This window comes from Agrilus planipennis, unplaced genomic scaffold (genome assembly GCF_000699045.2).
Source record: "Agrilus planipennis isolate EAB-ADULT unplaced genomic scaffold, Apla_2.0 scaffold112, whole genome shotgun sequence".
NCBI classification, from domain to species: Eukaryota; Metazoa; Arthropoda; class Insecta; order Coleoptera; family Buprestidae; genus Agrilus; species Agrilus planipennis.
The window spans coordinates 445,963-472,177 of NW_020438886.1; the positions used below are offsets into that span (position 1 = coordinate 445,963).

A 26,215-nucleotide genomic window follows, 5' to 3' on the forward strand; every position below is an offset into this window, starting at 1 on the left:
TTATAATCAACAAAAAGCATTTTTTCTATATATAATTATAAACTTGAAAATCATGTGCTTTGACGTTATCCTTAATCAATGTGTAATAACAGTTGATAGTTAGAGTAAACAGTTGCGCGCTCCGCGTTTACGAGCTGTGCGCGTCTACTCCGTTTCCTACAAAAATTTTACTATCAACGCGCCAGTAAAATAATTATCTCCTAAAGAATTTTTTATCTTTCACTTAAAAATGTGGTGATCACCCTGTAGACGCCAACAATATCGTTTTTGTATTAGAAAAGTAAAGGATTGTTCGGGAAGCAGTTCGTCAATTGTTTCAACGATGCCAGACGCTTATGCCTTGACATGTTAAGCTAAAAAGCATGACGTATGACAAGCAAGTTTTAACGAGGAATAACTTGGATTTCTTTGACATATACATGAAGAGATTGTATATGTGACGAAATCATTAGTAGCAAACGTGAACGCGTAAATCTATTTACACTAACTCATACTGTTTCAGTTCTTCACTGAATGACCAGTAAAGAGTTAAAATGGTTATAACAGAAGAAGAACGCCTGCTTTTCATTTGGCAATAATAAAATAGTATGACTTAAAATTTACAGACAAGCTACAGAGGTCGTATTTCCAAACAAATTCAGCTGTTTGATATCTAATATCAATTTTGTCGAAAGCTTTGAAATATAACGTGAGAGATTCATTATTAAGTTTATTATTGTTGTGTAAATATCGTACTTAATTTCGGAAGCAGATGTACTTTATATAAAAAAAATAAACTCGGCATTCTATTACGTTTATTAAAGGTTACTGCGGTACGATTGGTCGCACAGCTCAGGCGTTGGGGAGTTAAACACGGAGTTCGCTTATGTCTCGAATAAAAAGTGAATATAATATAAAATTACGTCGTTTAGTTTTACATTTCGATTTGTAAGAAACGACATGTGTTTTAGAATTATGTTTAAATATTCTTCAGGTGGTAAATTAAACATATCGCTGTAATTATAAATAAAAAAATGTTTTCACAACAAATTTAACGCATCAAGACACACATAAATATATAAATGGTGATTCACGATGTAGCAGTAAAAAAATTAACAACAGGTGTAATCGGCGAAAAAATTTACAAATGGCTTTTTAGATAGAAGATAAGTAACATATTTTATTTTTGGGGACTTTTCATATTTTTAATTCATTTGATGAACAAGTGCTGGTAGATACATAGGATTTATACGACGAAAGCACATCTTAAAGGATTTTTAACAAAACATTTTATTTACTCGTAACATTCTTCGTTAAACAGTGCTAATCTGGCGGTTAGAGTGGAAGGCCCACTTAAGCCTCCTTGTGGAAATTGTAGGAATGGGTGGCTGGAAAAATACAGGTGGGATGGACGAAATGAATACAGAAAAGAAGTGAAAGATTATCTCTGATCTTTATTAATTTTTCTTTCCAATCTAGTATCAATAATCACTCTTGCCTGATAATGTTAATGTTTGCTAAAACAAACATTACAACTAAAACAAATCATTTGTGAAAATCTTTTAAATTGTATCTTTCTTCGTTTGTATAGATTTTCATCAAGTTAAAGTCAACAACCANATGGCGAATTTACATAAAATTAAAACGTTGTTGGGATGAATTGGAAGTTAAAAGGTTTTATGGAGAAGTAACATTAATTTCCGCGAGCGAAGCTGCTGGGAAAAGCTGTAAGAAAAGTGTAATTTAGTAAGTAGTATTTTTTTTTGTAAAAAGCAAAACTTTGCTTCCGTGTAAGCGTACCTATACTCAACTTTTCGAGGTAAATATGAAAATATAATGTACACAGATAATATTTTTGCACACAAACCTTCTCTATTTATTAGGTATATTTGCAATAAATATAGGCCTGCATGTTACTAGTTGTTTTTCTTTTGAAAAATAAATAGAAATGAGTTTGCTTTCTCTGAGTGGCGTTGCCGTTGTGCAGAACCGATTTCATGGTGTTTTGATTTTACGACTCCTGAATTCTGAGACACGTCTCATAAAAGTTTTACGCCCCCATACATTAATGACATTCGGAGAAAGCGTTCAAAAACCGTTTACAACACATGACGCTTACACCGTTCACTTGCATTACTATTTTACTCACTATGTGTTACATTACTTGAATTATAATATTGCAAATTTTCCTGATGTTTAATAACTCTAAACCTTACTTTCATAGTTAAATAATATTCAGTAAATAATATGAAGCGTTTAACTGCTAACTGACAGAACTTTTCATGTCTGTTTATGATTTCATTTGAATATTCAAATTATCCAGCATCTGAATATCCAAATATTCAATCAAACATTTGACTATTCAGTATTGAAGTATCTGAAACATTCTGGTTAAGATTACCAACGATGTATCTAATTTTACTAAAATGTGCACATCACTTCGTTCGTGTTGTCTTTTCTTACTGTAAAATTATAATATCATCCTAACTCAACTTTTCTTCTTTACAGGAATGTTGACCTTAAAAAAATCTCTGATCAAAAACTATGTGAAGAAGTTATTAAATTAGCATGAAATGGGAAAATTTAATTGAAATAATGACCTTGTAGTTGTAGTGTTAGTTAGTATGTACATAAGACAATCCAACCAAGCTCAAATAACTTTTGCTTTAAAATTTTTTTTTGTATTTATTCCACTGATTTTTTTCCCAATGAATATACGATGCATGCACCATCATTAGATGATTGCACTCAAAGTGATTTAAGCGGCGCAGTTAATAATTTTGCTTCTATTAATATCATGATTAATATGATATGACGTGAAGGAAACTTCATTAAGTAATAGATAGGATCCTTGTAATGTGTTAAGGCAAATTCCTCTTTTTTAAGTTCATCATTGACTCGAATTTCTTAACAGTTTCCTTGAGCTTTTATTCGTCGAGCTTTGACCACTTTTCGGTTTAACGCAGCAGTGTGGTTGAAGTTAACTTATTTGTGATATAGAGAAGGAGAATATAAGTTGGGTCTATATATAATTACTGCTTAGTATTCGGAAGGCCATCTGGTCGATTCCAGGTCCAAGCTTTTGTAGTAATATTCCTCAGATGATATTTCTCTTTCCAAATACCACCCACCATTCCCACGATTCCTAAAAGGAGATTGATGAAAACCTTCCGCTCTACCTTTCCAACATTAGTGGCTGGTGGAAATACACGGAAAATTCTAGCAGTTTAGATCTTGGCGTAGCATTGATTCCGGTTCTACTTATCCTGGTTTAAGCTTCCCTGCGACTTTCTAAGATCATTTAGGCAATTGCCGAGGGAATTTTATTTCACACAGACATTTTTAGGTTCTCTTTTGCCTACACTTCGTCTATCCCACCTTCCTTCACACATCCACCATCCACCCGCTCCCAGAATTCCTAAAAGGAAGGAAAATGGACGATGAGATCCTTTTGCCCTACCCTCCAGTTTTGCACTGGGGTGTAGATTGAAAGGACACTCAAAAGTATTTTAAATTCTAGCTAAATTCATTCGGATAGTTGAATTGTGTTTACTGTAGAATAAAACGGGTCGCAAAAGTTTATCGGCAATTGGTTTTGAATTAATTAATGGAGGTAAGGTGAACATTGGATGTGTAGAATAGACGAAGAATGTCCATAAACGTAGAAGGGTTGATATGATCGTTCGTTAAGAGTCGGTGCTAATAATCGTTCGGCGTGTCATTCGCCGGCTACCACGTTACCAGTTTGTCCGGTGCAAAAATTCAGAAAGAACGTTAGCAAACATACGAAAATTCCACGACGCACTACGACGTCTGATCGAAAAAGTTGAAGCTGGCAAAAACGTGGTTTTTCGTTCAAAATAATTCACGAGTGAACGAAGGCGGCGGCGGTTGCGAAGTCCCGTCACGTGCACTCTCGACGAACGAGCCGTTTTTGTTCCGTGCCCGGCCAACTTGGATCTCCTCAAATGGCCTTAGTAGACAGTTTAAATTCGCGCCGTCGCATTGACCAATAATTAAGACATTTGCCGCGCGGTTTCACGTTTAAATCTCGGAACGACTATGTTAATCGACAGTACTTAAGAGCTAATCTTTTTTATCAAATATTTCTATCATTTCATAAACACCTAGATTTATAGTGAGACCGTGAAGACGACGAGCACTCTCTAACAGTTCCATTACCTTTTATAAAGACGTTACTGCTTCGCTAATGTTACATCTCCAATACTTGCCTTTACCTTTATTGCCTCAGAAATATATTGAAAGCTTTGTGTGCTCTAACTCTCTGATAGACGATGTTCACTAAACAAGGTACAAAAACAAGCAGGTTACAGAATACGGTTTGAAAGAAAATTCATAGCAATTCAAGAATTTCCACACATTAAACACTATAATGCAAAGAAAAGAAAAGGTGCTTATTTTACAGAATTCCTGAAACCAGTTTACTTTGATACGTCACCATGTAAAACGGGTGCATTTTATAGTGTCAAAATGCAACAATAAACATGTGACAAAACAAGTTAAAAAAAAAAACTTTTGGGTGTTTCATTCCCACCAGCCAGTAATGCTGGTGGGCGAGCAGTCCGTCGGGACTACGCCGGAAGGTAGGGCAGAAGGCCCTCTTCAGCCTGCTTTCAGGAATCGTGGGAATGGGTGGGTGGTGGTTTGGGTGAGAAAGATGAGACGGGCGAAATGAAGAGAGAAGAGAATGAAAGATTATCTGTGGAATATTACTGCCTCAGCATTTGCCTAAGTGATCCAAGGAAACCACAGAAAAACTTGGACCAAGGCAGACGGACCCGGAATCGAACCGGCGTCCTCCCGAATGCTAAGCAATGGNTTAATCATCTCTCGTCAAAACAAATGCACGAGTACAATTTAGCGCTTGGCGACAGTGAAATAAAAAATGTTATCGTTTCCGATATTCTTACATTAAATATTTCTATTGAAACTATTAACGTATTTATTGGTGTACCAGGAAAATTAAATTAAATTAAAACAAATACAACGTGTAATTTATAACACGCTATTGAAGTGAAACACAAACATACCGGGATAGGGGTTAAGGAATTTTGATAAAGCTTTTTACAGGTTTCTTTCGAAATAACTCACTGTGGTTCATTTATTTGTATTTCTCATACTAAAGATTTTAATGATAATACATTTTCCACATAATATTTTTAAGTTATTTATCTAAACATTTAACATTAAGGGAAATTTTTATGATACCTAATGTCTAAAAAGATGCTGCTTTTTGTTTTACGTGTACTTTCCTATAATATAATACCTGAATAGCTGCAATTGTTTTGATGCTCATAAACTATTTGAATCACAAATTTCTTTATTTAACAGGAAGCGATACTTAACTTGATGCAATTTAATGATTCGTCATTCTAAAAACTACGATTTTATCCAGTCTTCCGCATAAATTACGAATTAAGCGTATTAACTAATAAAAATGTTTGCTCTGAAATCCTTGACTATATTTGTTTGAATCTTAAATGTTTTCTTATCTACTAAAAAACAAAATTAACTTTTATTTAAACGAAATTATAAATGTTATCAAGATGACATGACGTAGTCGCAGTCGGTTGTTACGTTTATACGGAAAATACATTTGTTTTCGTACAATATCGCACAAAATTTTAACATTAACTACAAAGGCTTGCTTTGTTCTAACTCTAATGATCAGTACAAAAAAAACAATTAAATGGGGAATTAACAGACGCATGAAAATTTGAATAGAAACAGAAACTGCCACTAAAATGTATTCTCATGTAAAAAAATCGAAACGCCTTTACTCTGAAATAAGAAATCATGAAAATTTTTGTGTTTTCAAATTATTCGGAAATAACGTAGGTACCTAAAATGTGGTAACCATTACCTTTTGTTTAGATATAGGTATTAGTCAGGTAGATAGGTAAACGTGTACGTTAAAATGGATCAGTTACAAAGTGATATTCTGGTAGTATAGGGTTGTTCGGAAAGTCATTTTGTTTTTTTTTTGTGGAAATGAAAGACAGTTTTCAAATAATAAACAAATACTTAAATACTTTACTAAATTGTATATTGAACGTTCTGGTCCAACACCTTTTGCCATCTTTCTGGTAGTAGCATAATTCCACGCTCATAAAACTTTTGGTCTTTGCTGGCAAAAAACTGATCGAGGATGTTTTTGACCTCCTCATTTGAGGTGAAGGTTTTACCGTCTAAAAAATTTTGGAGTGACCGGAACAAATAATAATCCGATGGTGCCAGGTCTGGAGAATATGGTGGGTGTAGCATTGTATCCCATTCAAGCTGTAAAAGCTTTTGGCGAGTGACCAAACTTGTGTGAGGTCTCGCGTTGTGAATATCGGCTTTGGAAATGGTTTGAGCCGGTTCATCTTTTTTGCTCCATGACCTCTTGCGTTTGACGTTGTTGTATACAACCCATTTTTCGTCCCCAGTGATGATGCGCTTAAAAAACGGATCATTTTCGTGACGTTTGAGAAGCGAATCGCAGACTTCAATGCGGCGACACAGATTTCTCTCTGTGAGAACATGGGGAACCCATACATCGAGCTTCGAGGATAATCCCAGGCCTTTCAAGTGGTCATAAACTGTTGAATTTGATAAATTTAACCTCAATCCGATCTCACGTGTTGTTATTCGCCGGTTCACACCAACTAATGCCTTTATCGCGTCTTTATCAGCTTCAACCGGCCTTCCCGAACATTTTGCATCTTCGACATCAAAATTGCCGGATCGAAATTTAGCGAACCAGTTCTGGCACTGGCGTACTGTCAACACACCTTCTCCATACACATCAGTCAATTTCTTTCTGGCTTAAACAGCATTTTTACCCTTTCTGTAGTAAAACAGTAAGATATGTCGAATATGCTGCTTATCGCTCTCCATATTTAAAAGGGCACCAACCAAAAACTACTGCGTAGAATTAATTGGAATTTTTCACACACAAGCCTTGCTATATGAGCTCTCAAAGCATATAAAAATTATACGGCTTAAATGTGAAGTTGGGTCCAAAAGAATACAATTAAATCCTCTGTCGGGAGAAAACGAAATGACTTTCCGAACAACCCTATAGTAACTGCATTCAGTAAACTTTTAAATGAGTATAACTCTTTGAAGCACATTTACTGTTGAAAAAACAGGCGGAAATCGTTTTAAAATTGAAAAATGGTGAAAACTATACATACGTGTCTGTATCTCGTTACCTTTGCCTGTAACGACTTCCGGATATAACAACGAAATTACAATGGTCCCTTCATCGTCGTTATATCCGAAATCCACTGTAAAGATATTTTAAATGCATAAAGCTATGTATATATTTTAGTTTCAATTTTATTTTGCTTTTGCGCGTATAAAATTTCTGAACGAATTATATTACCCAAACCTAATTTCGCGATTAGTTACTGCAATTAACAGTAATGCGATAAGAATGGCTTAGAAAATAAATCAAACATTTCTTACATAAAGCCTTTTTGCTCGTGATTGTATTGCTATTGCCAGGCAACCAAAACGAAAACAACAAAACGTTATTAATAATAATATATGCGAGCAATTGTCTTATTCAAATGGCGTAAAATTAGACACCTGCTTTTGAGTAAATACTTTTTCCGTTAGTTTGTGAATATTGAATCCTAAATGCAAATTATTGTACAATAATAGAATTATTTCAAATTTTGATTAGGTGACTACAATTTCATGAAAAATAAAATCATAATGACACAATTCCGTAATTCAAAAGAATGATGCAACAAAAATATTTTTTTTCTGAAAAACGTTTTTGAATTGAGGAATGTAAAGTAAAAATGTTGTAAACAATTGTTAGTATAAAACCGTCTACTGTAATGTTCACGTATGATTTATATCAAGAAAAGTTTGGTAATTTGGTTTCCGTGGTGGCAATTCTCTTAGAAAATATTTCTGCATCATCTAATAATATTCTAGTATCTACACTTCTTGCGTAAGTATGTTTGTAGACAATGAAAATTTGTGCAGCCATCTCCTCTGATAATACGACTTCTTGGTTTTGGTTGACCATTAAAACGTCTAGTTAAACATGGAACTAACTAACGCACTTAATACTCTATATCCAGAGCACTAGTCCGTTGATGTTTTCATTATAACTAAAAGCAATTAAACTAATTTACATGGTAATTAAAACTGTTATGTTGGCAACAAACCGGTTGATTTAGGTTAGGTTATGTGATATGATGGAAAAGGGTTATCCCTCCAAAGATAGACTTGTTCAAATATCAAATATTACAGAGACGGATTTAAAAGAAATTAAAAGTAAGTATTTCGCATTTTGTATTTGTATTTTAAATAGAGCTATTTAAAACTAGTCTCATCTCCGGAAAGTAAGTATACCGATATGTTATCTGAAAACGATACAATGCTTTCTTAAGTAGTGACAAACGCTAGTAGAATGATTATTTTGTATTAGGATTTTCATATTTATTTTATGTAGGCTTAGTAATTCTTGATATACCTACGGTTGATTTCAATATCACCATTACAAAGAAAAAAATATTATTAGATTCACGCTGAATTCAGATTGTTTTTACATCGACATTCATGCGTATGTATGACATGGCTTGCACCTTTACTGACTAATAGTACCTATTCAAGTTGATCAATAAATAACAAACACATTCCTTATCGTTGAGTTGTATGAAGCACTACAGCAAAGCAAGAGGCCTTTCTCTACACCTATTCGTTATTTATCTATGAGCGTATATAAAAAAAATCTAAAGTTAAACCGTAAAAAATAGGCGCCTATTAAAAATATTGCAGAAAATTGTTAATATATCATATTGTTAAAATTAAATCCAGCTTCTTACTAAGATGAAACATGGGGGTTAATGTTGAGAGTAAATAACCTCTTTATCTTCATAAGAAGTGATATTTTGAAAATTCAATATAATCGTACTTAAGTTAGGGATCGAATATATCATGAAGTAGTTTAGAAATGACAGTGATAGGCATTCATTGTAGTAAAGAATCAAGAATTAAGAAAGGAAGGAAGACGCATGTTTCTGTACGTCCATTCGTAACGCATTCCCGTAAAACCCGAGTACGATAAATTGTACAAGTTGCCGACATACATACATAGTGTTTCGTCTCGAATCGCTTTCGATGCTAATTAATTAAACTGAACTAACAACGGAATCTTTAAAAAAAAATATCGAACATAAATACGTATTCAATTAAAAACTACACACGAGTCTTATTCATCTTTTGTGAGTGTTGTTCACTCGTCTACAATTATTTGTAACAGTATAAAGATAGATAACATAGATACAAAGCCTCGCGTTGATAATGCCCACGTATGGAGTGAGCGAAACACGTGTCCTCTCAGAAAGTTTTTGTGGTAATTAGTCTCGCGTTGATAATGCCCACGTATGAAGTGGGCGAAACACGTGTCCGCTCAAAAAAAGTTTTTTGTGGTAATTAGGGGTGAGTCTTCTTTTTAATTTTTTAATTATTTATTATTTACCACAGTCTTCTTTCTCTACTTTCCATGGATACAAAGATTCAGTAAATTTATAGGTTTAAAAAGGTGCTAAACTTAAGAGTGGTTTAGACACATACCTTTCTCTTTCCTATACCTGGAACATCCCACATCCTTAACTATTTGTTAACAGTAAACTGATGTACCTATGTCTATCTTTACTCCACTTTAACCCTTGTTTCTGCTTCTAATATGTCTCTTACTAGCCCTGAGAAGGTATCCTACCAACTTATCTTGCCTATTTCTTATTGACTTCCATAACGCCCTCTATTCTCCTACTGTTTCTAAAACCTCCTCAATTTTAACCTTTTCTATCCACAGTCATCATAGAACAAACAGAATAGCTCAAAACCCCAACGCCAAAAAGTTTAGTCAGTTTACTGTTACCGAAAAGTGCTTCGGACAACTACAGTGTCGTGTTTTGGCGTTGCGGTTTTGAGCTATTCTGTTTGTTCTACAACAACCGCCAAAGTTTTTCCAATCTTCATACACAGTCATCATCTATGCCGGCAAATGATGAGAATATCGTGGATAGAGAAGGTTAGGTTGGTAGGACACCTTCTCAGGCTTAAAGGTCTAGTCAGAGACCTATTAGAGTCAGAAACAGGAGTTAAGAAGAGTAGAGATAGACCTATAGATTAAATTACTATTCGCAAATAGTTAAGGATGTGGATTGTTCTATATAGTTTTAGGGAAATGCGAAGATTAGCTCAGAATATTAGGAAAGAGTGGAGGTGCGTGTCTGACCAGTCTTAGGACTGACGACCTTGTGATGACGATCCACGGTATCCTCATCATTTGGAAAGATTCCAACTTTTGTATTATCAATTGAAAAGTAAAACTCATGAAAAAAAATTTTGTTCGGTAACTGAACACTAGCAATTCGCAGAGAGAATGCATATGATTTTGGAAGATGAAAATGAACCATTAATTATGCTGAGCTATGAGGTTTATTTTTATTTGATCGTAAGTGATTCTGTTTTATTCGGCAGTGGAAAAGTCCCTTGAATCGCATCAAGGGTCACTTCATATGGACAGAAAGTTACCGTTTGTTGGTGAGCGCTACCTATAAACCGTCTTGGGGTGATCAAACTAGAGCAACTATATCTGTTACCCCTTAGAAATACGGTTCAATGATGGAAAATTTTTTGATCTCAGGAGAATTAAGAATTTCCAATTAATGTTGTTTATATTTCGGAAATAACTACATATAAGAAATATATTATACAATTTGAGTCAAATGTTAATAACTCTGGAAGAGTTACTTTTATTTACTCCAAAAAAAGTGATTCAGAAAATTATGCGGCTGGCTGCGATATTCGTAGAACGACACATTAAAAAGTAAAGTTGAAAATGCGGTCAGAATTATGCTCACATTAAGTTGCTTTAAAAATACTGGTACGAGGTACCTACCCGCGCTAAGAAATGATTGGCATTCTCGATTTTACAACGTACGGGCTATAATCGGTCAAATGTTGTTTTCTCACTGTTCACAACCAACGCGTGATCAGTATGAATAAAGAGAAATACGTTCTCAAGAGGAGTTAATTTAAATTCAAAACGATTAACTTTTTTTGTTTAATTGCAACATTTGTAATTTTGATTAATTAATATCAGATTTACTTTCTAGTATCAATAAAAATTAATTACTTATCTTTGGTAAATCTTTGAACAAAATGTTTCATGTAAATGTTTTTATTCACCCGTATTCATTTTCTCTGCGACCCGTAAATATTTTTTGCGACCTCTCTAAGAATTACTGGGAAGTCGCCAGTTTGATTCTGGGTCCTTTTCTTTGTGATTCTCTTAAATCGTTTAGGCAAATACTGATGGGGTAGTAATATTCCATGTTTATTTTGTCCGTGTTATCGTTCGCTTCCCAACCCAGTGGTGTTGTCGAGCCGGAACGCTCCGGAACGTCGTTCCAGTACTTCCTTTTTGGACAGGAGCGCGTTCCGGAACTAAAGATGATTTCTGATAACGAGAATTGGCTGACGTATTGAAAAAAAAAAATTAAAAAGAATTGCTGATTTTTTTTCTAATTTTTGACGAATTTTTATATGTATTATTATAAAGAAGGGTTTGAACCGAACCCGAACCGGAACAAAAACCGGAACGAACCGGCTTGTTTTTCCGAACCGTGAACCGGAATCCGGAACGTTTTTTTTCTGCTGAACCGGAACTCGATATATATACGTATACACAAAATGGGTTTCGTAATGATTTTCGTTTCCTTTCCTTTTTATGCTATATACAGGGCCGATCCTGGCGACGGGCGAAAATTGGAGGAAAGCCCCCCCCATCGTCGTCATCAAATTTGGGACATGAGACCGCACAGAGCGGCCGCCTACCCAGGATCGGCCCTGTCTATATAATTATATATACGCGTTCCGTTCAAAAAAAAATTAGCACAACACCACTGTCCCAACCACCACCCCACATTTCCACAATTCCTAAAAGAAAGCTGAAGAAGGCCTTCCACTCTGTTCTAGAATGTAAGCCGGAGGGATGGGTATGCCTACCAGAATTAGGGCTGGGATAGGAATTAAACGCAAATAATAATCGCCAACAATATTTGCATATGTAAGTATACCAAGTGAGCATTAAAGGGATCAGTGAATTTCAGTATTTGCCATCGATATTCATAAATTCGAACTATGACGTAGCGTAAAAATTATTGAGTCGCAAACAATATGCAAAACAATTTTTTTTCATAAATTAAAGTTTTATAGCTTCAACATATAATTAAGTTTACTAAAACAAATCAGATATTAAATTAGTTTAATTGTCTATATTGAAATTATAATAAGTAAAAAGACTGAAGTCGTTTCCAACGCTTTTCAACATTGCATCTTCATCAAAATTGTCAAACTAATTAAACATGATTGTAGGTGATATTGGATCCAACGGTTTCATTGTGTGCAAAATAATATACTTACAATTTGTAAAATATGATTACTTTTTATCTGTTTTTATCCGTTTGTTTTCGATGTCGGCTTTCTATTTGCTAACGCCAATATCCTTATTTAGAAGAATAAATCTTTCTATCGTACGGCTAAATTGTTTATTTGCACTCAAGGAAGATAAATAATTAATTAATCATCTCTCGTCAAAACAAATGCACGAGTACAATTTAGCGCTTGGCGACAGTGAAATAAAAAATGTTATCGTTTCCGATATTCTTACATTAAATATTTCTATTGAAACTATTAACGTATTTATTGGTGTACCAGGAAAATTAAATTAAATTAAAACAAATACAACGTGTAATTTATAACACGCTATTGAAGTGAAACACAAACATACCGGGATAGGGGTTAAGGAATTGGTTTAATGGTATTATTTGTACACTATGATTTAAAATTTTACACTATACATGCCGGAGTTACCTGTAACGAAACGTTGCATTGAGCGCGCTCACGGCTCAAGCGATCCCCACTACGAACTCGACTGAGTCGCCGAGTAGAGGGAGGACATCCGTTGCATGATTTCGTTACGTAGCAACTCGCATGAAACGAACGTATCTTACCGTGCGTAATGAAGTTTCTCTTCAAAAAGATGTCTGAAGATATTTGAACGAATTTTCCTATACCACTTTTTTAAAGTTGATGCCGTCGATGCCGCCCTCTGCGATTGCATGTAATGAAATTTTCGTATATGTATTGCGTCCTCAACTCGTTAGTGTGGTGTGTATGTATCTCCAGATTATTGATTAAAATGTCTTATAAATAGAATTGATAAACAATTCGTGTACTGCATAAATTAAGATCAGCTTTACTTTTTATTGTACACTGATTGGGCACACTCAGTTTTCCGCTTTTGAAATTTTGCAATTCAAAGATATTAAAAGATTAAACACTAAAAACGTTCCAATAACTTTTGCCGAACTGTATCTTTCCTTAATTGTGTGAGAAACTATAAATACCCTAATTGTGAGAATACAACTCTTTTCTTGTCGGTATTGCATATAAAAATGAAGAATATCATTTCTGAATACTTTCGAAAATTACGGTTTTTTTGTCATTAAGGAGTTAGTTGAAAAATTCTACTGATGAAAAATTATTCACATTGAATTGGACAACGTCATATGTTGTATAACCAACTGATAATGCTAACTTGAGAGTAAAAATATATTTGTTTTGGTCTGGAAAATTTTCCTGTCGCAGTTACCTTTAGAGAATGATGATCTTAAAATGCATTTTATTTGCTAGTCTACCAGTTTTATTTTCATAATTTAACAAGGAGATAACTTTATTATTTATACAGATATTATTATACCTGTTATCAGATTATAAAATTCCCTCAAAGTTAAAATTTAGACAGTCTGTACAAATATGTAGATTTCGTTTTCAATGAACTTTCAAAGAATTTCTTTGTTTGCTTCTTTGTTTGTTAGAATTGCGGAAATGGAAATGGTGAGCACATCTGCGAAACTGAAATTATTGGAAATATCTTAATTTCAGAATCAAAATTGTTATTAACCACTCGCATAAATTATCAGGTCATGTGAGGGAGGAGTTCCACATCGCTAAAGAAAGAATATTATCAAAATCAAAAAAAGTTCATAATGAGAAATTCGAAACATATTTCAAAACAGCTGGAGAATTACTTTTTAAAAAATGAACAAATGCTACCGTATCAATGAAACTTATCAAACGGTATTATTTTAATTTAATTTCAATTAAAAGATTACCATATAGATATAATTGTTTTTAGGCTAGACTGATTTTAATGAAATTACAATGAATTGCAATTTCATGATCATATCTATAAGATGATTAGGTAACTAAAGTTTAAAAATAGAGTTTTTATCAATTACTTTTTATGTTATTAAACATTTTTTAAAAAATGATTATTACTATAAATTGCGTACAAAATTGGGCCAATTTGCTTTCAAACCGAATAATATATATGAATGAATTAAACTTATCTTTTGACACTTGAAACAATCACAAATATAAAATTGTTACAATCCGAACAGTGGATGCGTATTCGGTGTGTGTTCGGGTGTATGTTGATGATGGCCCACCGGTTTCTATTCTAGGCCGATGCCATAACTTTTTACTTATCCCAACGACATCTACAAATACATTTTATTTAATATAATTATTTGGCTTCCCTGTTTATTCACAGATATATATGTAAATATCAGTTACTTGCACATCATCATTTTATAAATTTCTATTGAGTTATCCTTAAGCGTTAAGATAAAATCTAGATCCGCCTTTGCCTATTCGATATTTTGACACTCTTTAGAAGGTAATGCGTCGTGTCAATTCGAGTCGATTTGTAAATATCGAAAGGGTAGATCAACAATTACGGCTACTTGCACGGACGTCGAAGAAGAGAAGATCGAAGATTATGGAAGCAATTACTGTACCATTATAATGTCTATTAAACGTAATATCAGCGGACAGGTAACCTATGAGACGATCAGACGTAAATAACAAAAGTACACTTTAATTTATGATTGGTTACGAATCGTATAAATCAGACAAAGACGACATAAATTTTCCGCTGATGTCCAGATGCGAACATCCCAACTTTTTTTTGCTATGAATACATTTGGATATTTTTACATATTATTCGCGGAGAGACGTTTGAGAATCCGGACCGCCGAAGTATGTATGTCAACGAAGAAATCGACGTTGCTCACAGTCTCCAGACAAATATCTCAACTATTTCGAAGCAGCATTCGTAAATAATGGAAAAAAAATCTACGCTGAATAGATATACCTACATAAGGTACTCTTTGGCTTATCCAAACAAAACAGAAAGGAAACAACCAGTTAATGCTAACAAAAGATGTGTTCCGTTTCCGTTGTGTGTTTTAATAATAATAATAATAATTTAGGTGTTTAAAAGAGGACCTAATTTATGATCTTTGACAAAAGCATTTGAAGACCGTCTTCGGATGAGCCGATGGCCTAACCACAGGAGTAAAGTTCAATCGAAATCAATTCAGTCAATTTAAGATTAGCCCATACACGAAGGCGAGTTGAAAACTTTTCAGCCTAACCGAGATTTGAGGGTAGTATGTAAATAAACTTATGCTCATTCGATAGCTTTATTCTCTATTTAATTATGTCAAGTGCCATTGTGATGGATTGGGTAATTACTTTTTTACAATTTTTTTATTAGTGGTTATAAATCTTCATAAAAAATAAAGAATAACGTCACAAAATCTTAACTAGAATTGTACAGAGAAGAATGGAAAAAAGGGCGGAAGAACTATTAGGTGAAGATCAATTTGGGTTAGAAGAAAAAGAGGAACGTGGAAGGTCATTCTAGCTTTACGGGTAACAATAGAGAAAACGATAGAAAAAGAAATGAGCGCATACATAGGATTTGTAGATTTAGAAAAAGCTTTTGATAATGTTGAATAGGACAAGATGTTAAATATACATAAAAATGTAGGTATGAGTTACAGAGATAGAAGAGTGATACAGGCCTGACGCCGGAAGTTGGCGGAAATTTTAAAATGTCGTGGATGCGTGGTGGCAAAAGTAGGCAGTTTTAGGTATAACGATTGCAGTCCTCTTTCTTCAGTATTCCTATCAGGGGCGTAAATTAAATATTTAAACATAAGGATCAGTGAGCAAGTAATAGAGAGACAAACTGAAGAACTAATTGTTGATGTTGGTGACAGATTCCCATGATGACAGTGAATGTGAAAATTAACTATAAAACAAAAGCAATAGGTTTATTTTTTCTTTTGGTAAGTTATGTTTCTACGTTATTTTCTAGTACGCTACTGTCCTGTCTGTATTAATACTATAATTTACGCCTACTGAAGGCTTATTTGTGTATCGGTTCCAAGTGATTTACCCAAATAAGTCATAAATGGGCAAGTACCTGCGCGACCGCTCGCCAGCTTCCTTCGTCCAGCCTGTACTTAGTTTACACGGAAGTTTACATCGAGGACGCGATCAACATCATTAAAGACAGTGCAGTTTAGGGATAGATAGATTGAAATCTCAAGAGAGAATCTGACGTTGTTTCGATCATATACTAGCGTTTTTTTAAGAAAATTAATAACTGCTGATGAAACTTGGACTCACCACTGTATTCCAGGGACAAAACAACTGTCGAAATAGTGGAAACATAGCGATTTTCCGCCTCCGAAGAAAGTCAAGTCGGAAAAGTCGGCAGGAAAAGTGATGGCACCGGTGTTTTGGGATTGCAAGGGAATTACTATTACTGACTATTTTCCCAAAGGACATAGTACTAAACAGATCAATACTATGCTAATCTATTATACAAATTAGTTGAAAAAATTCGCGGAAACGACTGGGATAGACCAAAAAGGATAATGCATTTACCCACAAAAGTCAGTTGTCGTAATGACCAATAAGCTCCATGAACTCCGTTTCGAAATATCAAACCAATCCCCATATTCGGAAGTATTACTAAGTAACTGTTATATTCCATTGTAGAAAAATTTTTTGATTATATATAGACAAATCATTTACTTGAGCCAATGGATATTTTTTTCATTGGAGATATTCTTTTCAACGGCGATCAGTGGAGACGTATTTAAGTAGTTGATGTTCTTCGGAATGCTGAAGGAGTATGAAATTAGAATTGGAATAGGTTTAATTACCCACTAAGACGTTTCTCATACTTTTATAAATTAACAATCTACTGAGTTATTATTGCCTGTAAATACTGAGTGAAATCAAAAATGCCGCTGACAACGGTTATAAATAATGTACTTAGTTGCAATGTAGTGCACAAATGGGCACAAACCGTGTAATCATTTTTTTTTCTGCTTGCGTACCTTTAATTATTTCTAAGGTTAATATATGCAAAAATGCGGTCTGACACGAACTGTCAATAAAAACCTATTGCAAATTGTTTGTAAGAAGGTGGAAGTTCCGCAGGGCAAAACTCAATGGAAAAGCTACCTCTGTATGCTTACCTAATACATATTAGCTACAACCGATCAAGCGATGTTAATAAATTACGTATTTATTAATAATTTTATTGACATAAGTTTTATAATTTCGAAGACGTCGTGATATTTTTTCGTAACTAATTCTTAAAGTTATTATGAGGTGCAAAGGAAACGTACAGCACTTAATTCAACTCGCTTATAATTTTTTTTTTATTTGCTCAACAGATACCTAATCAATCAAGGTAACTAACTGATACCGAAAGATTTATTTGAATTTAATCACTGAAATGTCTTGCTATCGTTCCTTTGTTTTCTTTTTTTTTTCTCAAGGGGAGCGCCACCAATATACGTTAATAAAACTGAATACAGACTGATAAAGCGCGGTAGTAGTGAGACAGGTCATGGTAGGCTTAGCAAACAATTGAATCTCGAAACAATGGCTTTCGAAAGAATGCAATGCATCCACGATATACCCAATTCTGCAATTCTTTCATTGATCGTTTGTTTAGGGAAACACATCAAGACACTCTTGAATGTAACACGTTATTATGTGTGGAAAAGAGTGGGGTAATTCAGAACCGACGGGTAATTGGAATTTGAATTTGAGATGGAAATTAAAACAGTAGAACTATATTCACACTGGCTTTTACCCGCGGCTTCACTCGCGTTGATGTTCTAAATACGTATCAAAGATCATCGGCAACTACATCATCATCATCATAAGGTCGTCAGTCCTAAGACTGGTTGGACACGCACCTCCACTCTTGCCTATCCTGAGCTAATCTTCGCATTTCCTTAAAACTACTTGCGAAAATTAATCTAATCTAGATATACCTCTACTCCTCCTAACTTCCGTTTCTGCCTCTAATATGCTTCTGAAGAGACCTTCATGCCTGAGAAGATGTACTACCAACCTATCTCGCCTAATTTTTATTGACTTCTATAGAGTCCTCTGCTCTCCTATTCTTTCTACCTTTTAATTTCTAACCATGGTATCCTTATCATTCGCCTGTAACAGTATATTTCGAACGCTTCTAATCTTTTCTTTTCCGCCGCGCCCACTGTCCATGTTTCGCACCCGTACTATGCCGTGCTCTAAACATACACCATTAACAACCTTTTTCGAATTTCTAAACTAACCGTTCGCAAGCAAAGAAGTGACTTCTTTTTATTGAAGACGACTCGACCCTGCACTATCCTCTGCTTTATATCCCTACTACTTCTTCCGTCCTTATTTATTTGACTTTCCTCTCCTTTCTTTATATTCGCTCCCGAGTCAAAAAATTGGGACTCATTTTGTCCTCATTTGATCTCAATAGAATTTTTAGGGATATTTCAAACTACAAGACTCAAAAGTCTCATTTTATCCGCGGTTTTTCCGTATCAGGACAAAATGAGACTTTTGAGGAGTAAAGATTATTTAGGAAACCTCATTTTGTCTTCAAAAAGTCTCATTCTTTTCTTGTTGAGGTTAAATTGAGGACTATTGCCATAGGATTGCAGACATTGAGAATAAAATGAGACTTTTTAGAATCCAATGTGATGAGTCTTATGAAAACTTATTGAGGTATCTGAGATTAAAAACGTCTAAATGAGGAAAAAATGAGTCTAAATAGTTCATTTGAGGATAAAATGAGTCCCAATTTTTCGACTCGGGCTCTTTCAACAGTTAAATAAAATTAATTTTTCTATCTCTCGGGTACAGTATTTTTTTGTGGTTAAAAGGTACCCTATGTTCTTTTCTGTAACCCTGAAAATGCATGTAGGAAATTTCATGACGATCGGTTAAGTAGTTAAGGCATGAAATCGCCCAACCAATAAAAATTAAAGTATCTCCCAATTGAAATAGAAATGCGAACTGTAGTTATCCCTGTTTATTTTAAAATGTATTTATATTTGAATGAAAAATCAGAGTTAATTAACATTTTTTATTGATTTTTTAAATAACGCAATGATGACAATTAGACTTATTTGGTGGTCTAATATCTGGGATGTGACTTCTTGGTGAAACATCTTTAATAAACTTTAACTACAAAAAAAACACTTAGAAAACTGTTTCGCTTAGTTTATTATCATACTGTATACGTATTTCGTCTTCTTTGGGCAACGTCAGAAAGTTTAATAAGTATAAACTTATTATCTGTAAAGGACTTATACTTACTATCTCTAGCCGAGACCCAAAAAGACTGGATCGATTTCGATGGCATATTAAAAACACGAAGAGCAGCTTGTTAAGAGTTACCTAGGCGACTTTTCTGTTTAATTCTTTGTTGTTTATGACAATTTTACTTATTTTAAACAAGAAAAAATTATCGTTGTCCGAATGTTATTCATGAGCTCGAAGTCGCGGTAAAAGCTAGTTATCAATCATCATCATCCACTCTATCCTATTCTGATCTAATCCTCGCAATCCCCCAAAACTAGAACAACATCCTTAACTATCTGCGAACAGTAATCTAATCTATGCCCACCTCTACTCCTCTTAACTCCTGTTCTGTTCTTCTGCCTCTAATAGCTTTTCTAGTTTCACGAAATTACGTAAAAAACTACTTTCATGCCCTAGCAACAAAAATACTGTTGACTCTCTTTATTAATATTGTTCAGGTTTAAAAAAAAAAAAAAATATGAGCTTCATACTAGACTTCGTGTCTGAGAAGACCGTAAATAGAAGGTCTCTCTTTACTCTAAGACACCATACGTATACTTTTTCGGCTTAATTATTGTTAGATGTGTTAATAGTCTTCTTTCGCCTATATATCCATAAAAAATTCAATTGTTTAATTAAGGAACGATATTATCCGATGATGCTTCTGTTTTCATATATAAATTACAGCACATAGTTTGTTTACAGCAAACATAAAGAAAACAATTTGATTTGGGATATAGTGAGGTGTTGCATTATCTTGTGGAACATTAATTTTTAGGGCGACGGTATCCGCTGAAAGTCATCTTTAGGTTGTTTTATGTTAAATTTGGAATTCCTATAAGTAATCTATCTAATTTAACTCCAATAAGAATTCGTTACGTTTCAAAACAAAACTTTTGATATACGCCAGCTGTGAAAAACTGAAAACTAGAAGGTATTGCGGTGTGCTAATAAATGCGTATAATCCTAAATTCTTTGAAAACGATTCGAAAAACTTCACTTATTTGTTGAACCCAAAGTTAAGGATACTATGAATTCCATTTCTTTCTCTTATTACAATGTGTAAAAGATCAGAAACAAAATGGGGTTGTAAATATTTTGATATAAAATGGTTGATGTTGAAGTTATATTAATAAAGTTATTTGCAACCTTATCTTAGCTCTGATCTTTCACGGTAAAAAAAATATTTTGGCATCAGTGTCTTTTTTCCAATTAAAACGGGTGACAAAGGCAAATAAGGAAGCATATAAAGGAATTATTTGTTGCTGAATTAAAGAAACTATAGCATAAAAAAAAAAGAAAAACTATATCTCAATCACTTCAAACAGAAAAATATGAATCACTTAATCATCGCAGCTGGTGATATAGTGCAAACACCATTATAAGTCTAAAAAAACTACAATATTTAAAAAATGAGCAAATGCCTGCAAGGGTTTCTTAAAAAATATTAGAGACTGAAACGGATGTAGAGGTAGACCTAGATTAGATTAGTGTTCGCAAATAGTTAAGGATGTGGGTTGTTCTAGTTTTAGGGAAATGCGAAGATTAGCGTGTCCAACCAGTCTTAGGACTGACGACCTTGTGATGAAGTAAATGTAGAAAATTAAATAAGTACTACAAAAAAGTGTTTATTTGAAAAAAGTATTTTGAAAATACATATTTTGCATTTAGCAAAGATACAAAAGAAAAATCTATTTCGTATTTTACATTTGAAATAACAACAGATCAAAAAAGTATTCGCATTTTGTATTTAAATACTTTTAAAAAAACATTTTGCACATTTCAGTTCAAATGAATGCATGGTTAGAAGTTTGTAGTAGATTTGCCGGTAGATACAGGTAAAATTTGAGCTATTGTGATTTAGGCCTGTCGGCTGTTGGATCGGCATTTGTCGAAAGACTGCGATTTATTCGCATGATGTATTTCGGAGATGTCGCAGGTTCATTTGGGCAGAGCGCAACAAAGCATTTCTGTCTGGGATATTTTTGCTCATGACTGCACGTCACTTCATGATTTCGACATCAAAGGGCACTATTCTGCGATTCCTTACCTTCTTGTGCATATACATGTGTATCTATATAAAGTAACAAATGTAGATACGCAATTCCATTCTTTGTCTTTATGTTATGCAATACGAGGGCGGTTCAATGAGTACCCGTGTTTGAAGACGGAGGACGTTCCTGAGGGAAATTGGTGTTGTCATCGTGTGCTGCCATCTATCAAACCACGCCGAAACGAATTTCAGACTGATTGATAGGTTAGTTTGGATTTGGCAGCCATTCGACGGAGACATGTTTCGTTATTTTCGCTAAGATGGAAAAAGAGGACTATCGTTCGGTAACTCGCTTTTGTTTTTGGATGGGAAAAAATGCGACGAGATGAAAACAAAGTTGGATACTGTTTATGGAGACATTTCGCCATCTACGATCACAGTTAGATATTGCTTCAACGAATTTAAACGTGGGCAAAGATCCGTTTTTGATAGGAGCGACCAGGAAGTCTGGCAAACGTTGTTACCGAGGAAATCATTTTACGGATTTTTTAGGAAAAGGAAGAACGATCACTGGACAATACTACAGTGAGTTATTGGACCGCTTCGACAAAAAATTGAAGGAGACACGGACGCATTTGACNTTTATCAAAGAATGCCTATAACCGGATAACAACCCCGCTAGATCCTTACGGAAAATGGCCCTCTGCAAACTCTTTGAAACTATGGATTCTCTGATAGTTCTCGTTGTGTAAATCAAAAGTTGCAATGGCTGTATATCGTGAAAACTCATATTTTTGCAATATTATCCCTTAAACTTTCAAAGTACAATTACAGTTATTGAATACGTTCAAGTATAGATATGTCCATATGTTGATGTATTCTACCTACAGTATAATCCGCTTACAATGACATCGAAGGGAAATGACAAACACGTCATACTAAGCGGGCATCATCCATCCATTGCATAGTCTTAGAAAATGAACAACTTTCTATTTTGGTTAGTTATTTAGTTTAATAGAGTGAAAAACTACAGCTTGTATATATTTATTAACAGAAAAAGGAAAGGAAAGATAAATTGTAATATAAATATACATAAGAAGGGTCAGAAAAATGAGCAAAAATGTTATTATTAATCACTTGGGTCACTATAGTCGGATATGATTTCTGGAGAATCAGTCATAATAAACGGTATGTCATTTTAAACGGAGTCATTATATCCAAACGTTCCTATAGGGAATTTAATATGAAAACCAAATTACTTCATATTATGCGGTTAGTCAGTATAGGCGGAGTCATAATAAACGAATTCCACTGTGCATATATTGCATATTATGGATGTGTCATGGTTTTGGACCGGGGATGGTAATGAATTTTGCGAAACTGTAGTACACCTCATCGTCATAGTCTTTATTTTCTATTTCAAATAGCAAACCCTTCTAAATTCTCATTATCTAACGTAAGTCAATAAAAATTAGGTGAAGGAGGTTGGTAGGAAACCTTCTTAGGTATGAAGGTTTAGTTAGAGATATATTAAAAGCAGAAACAGGAGTTAAGAGGAGTTGAGGTTGGTCACAAATAGTTAAAGATCTGGAAAGTTCTACTACTTTTAGAGAAATGCGAATATTAATTTAGGATAGGAAAGATGTGTGTCTAACCAGTCTTATGAGTGACGATCCTGTATAATGATGATGATGATGATGTACTCAATCGAAAGTTTATTGAATTGACAAGAATTTTTACTGCGACTTTATTTGGTTTTTCCAAAGGGGTTTCCTTCAAAGAGAACGATTAGTGAAAATAAATTAAAAGTGAAAATGTGTATGGAATATTCTATGTGGTCTAAGTAAAAGTGGCGCTTGTTCACTGTTAAGTACAGTATGACGTTAAGCTGTACCACACTCTTGCATTGAACGATTTCAATACGTATAATTGTACCTAGGAAGAATACAACTATAAGGGACCCTATCTCATAAAGATGAATTTTTACGACTTAAAGCTCATTGAGACTTTTAATCTACACATCGAGAATTACCAGAATCTAAAGTTTCAAAAAGTTTGACAGAGGGCAATTTTCCGTGAGGATCTAGAAGGGTCCTTTTTCAAACTTTCTAGCTGGCATATGTTTCACCAAGCATTTGTTACATCAGACATATTAGCCAATATTTACTAGTAAAGTTAGTCTGATAAATGAACGTTTAACAGTTGCGTACAATTAATTGTGATGGTAAAGTTAAGTCAAATAGTGAGCAATTACTCCTTTATGTTGTACCTTTAAGTAAAGTGCCTAATTTTTTATGTTTAGTTGTTTCTAATTTTGTAACAATTTTAGTTCTGTACTTTTTCAACTTTTTTTATAAAACTATATTCCTCTTTTGTTACATAATTTGCAAATATATTAGAGTTTGATTTGTTCTTTTATATAACTGTTTCTTTGTACAAAAGTTCGATTTCTTTAAGATTTCTGCCGGTTTGTCTACCAACGTTAAGTTTAGGGTAAGATTCGTATGTTAAGTTAGGCCAGGATAGGATAAGTTTTTATGCTTGTAGGTTTGACTTATTATTAAGCTTATTTTTTTCAGATTAAGGATTCATGAAAGGTCAATCATGGATAACAGCAAGGAGAAGTAGAATATGTATTGCAGCAATTGGTAAGTCTGAATTGTCTTTGAATATCGTACACTACACACAGTTCTTTCAATTTTTAATTACGTATATTGATGTAGGTACTTATTAGAAGATATTCTTTTCAACGGCGATCAGTGGAGACGTATTTAAGTAGTTGATGTTCTTCGGAATGCTGAAGGAGTATGAAATTAGAATTGGAATAGGTTTAATTACCCACTAAGACGTTTCTCATACTTTTATAAATTAACAATCTACTGAGTTATTATTGCCTGTAAATACTGAGTGAAATCAAAAATGCCGCTGACAACGGTTATAAATAATGTACTTAGTTGCAATGTAGTGCACAAATGGGCACAAACCGTGTAATCATTTTTTTTTCTGCTTGCGTACCTTTAATTATTTCTAAGGTTAATATATGCAAAAATGCGGTCTGACACGAACTGTCAATAAAAACCTATTGCAAATTGTTTGTAAGAAGGTGGAAGTTCCGCAGGGCAAAACTCAATGGAAAAGCTACCTCTGTATGCTTACCTAATACATATTAGCTACAACCGATCAAGCGATGTTAATAAATTACGTATTTATTAATAATTTTATTGACATAAGTTTTATAATTTCGAAGACGTCGTGATATTTTTTCGTAACTAATTCTTAAAGTTATTATGAGGTGCAAAGGAAACGTACAGCACTTAATTCAACTCGCTTATAATTTTTTTTTTATTTGCTCAACAGATACCTAATCAATCAAGGTAACTAACTGATACCGAAAGATTTATTTGAATTTAATCACTGAAATGTCTTGCTATCGTTCCTTTGTTTTCTTTTTTTTTTCTCAAGGGGAGCGCCACCAATATACGTTAATAAAACTGAATACAGACTGATAAAGCGCGGTAGTAGTGAGACAGGTCATGGTAGGCTTAGCAAACAATTGAATCTCGAAACAATGGCTTTCGAAAGAATGCAATGCATCCACGATATACCCAATTCTGCAATTCTTTCATTGATCGTTTGTTTAGGGAAACACATCAAGACACTCTTGAATGTAACACGTTATTATGTGTGGAAAAGAGTGGGGTAATTCAGAACCGACGGGTAATTGGAATTTGAATTTGAGATGGAAATTAAAACAGTAGAACTNTAATACTAACGGTAAACAAGCACTTTTACTTAGACCACATGGAATATTCCATATTTTCACTGATCGTTCTCTGAAGGAAACCCTTTGGAAAAACCATCACCGTAAAAATTCTTGTCAATTCAATAAACTTTCTATTAAGTATATCATTATCATCATAATTATAGGATCGTCAATCATAAGACTGATAGGACATACATCTCCACTCTTTCCTATCCTAAGCTAATATTCGCTTAAAGTGGAGCATTCCAGATCTTTAACTATTTGTGAACAATAATCTAATCTACTTCTCTTAACTCCTGTTTCTGCTTCTAATATATCTTTAACTAAACCTTCATAACTAAGAAGGCGCCCTACCAATCTACCTTACCTTTTTTTATTGACGTACTTTAAACAATGAGAACTTAGAAGGGTTGGTTATTTGAATAGGGGTAAAGTTCATACTTCTTTTACTAGGTATATGAGAATCCAAATTACCTTAAATAAAAGGCAAGATGGAAACACATTTTACTTTGTAAATTTGTTGTTGAAGCCTGAATTTTAATCAGGGTTGATTATTTATGTGATATCGTCTGTTTTGTGGCCTAATTTTGTTGAAATTAATAACTGCCTTCCACATTCATCTTACAACATTAAATCTTCAAATTCAGAAGGTTCAAATTACTAAGACACAAAAATGAATATAATAAGTTTAAACATATATAAATATTAATATTTTCACAATTGGCGAAGGAGCTGGGGGTTAAAAATTACTATTCTCTACCCACCCTTATCTGTTTAATTTTATTTATTATAGCACTAATTCGCGTCGCATTTGTAAGACTTAAGAAATATTTTGGTAGTATTAGAATGGAATATTGTACAGAGAAGAATGGAAAAAAGGGCGGAAGAACTATTAGGGGAAGATCAATTTGGGTTTA

The 26,215-nt window shown here is 33.9% G+C and overlaps 2 protein-coding genes across 5 annotated transcripts in view; one reads left to right on the plus strand and one right to left on the minus strand.

The window, feature by feature from the left end:
• Window positions 1–26,215, minus strand: part of LOC108737044 (myb-like protein O) — a 148,581-nt gene that overhangs the window by 112,844 nt on the left and 9,522 nt on the right. The gene's annotated exons all lie outside the window — the stretch shown is intronic.
• LOC108737052 overlaps window positions 1–26,215 on the plus strand; it is a 245,140-nt gene that overhangs the window by 108,465 nt on the left and 110,460 nt on the right. For all 4 annotated transcript variants that reach the window (XR_001937813.2, XR_001937810.2, XR_003232579.1 and 1 more), the window contains exon 4: window positions 24,115–24,183. The gene's annotated coding sequence lies outside the window, so the exon portion shown is untranslated. The remainder of the gene's footprint in view (window positions 1–24,114; window positions 24,184–26,215) is intronic.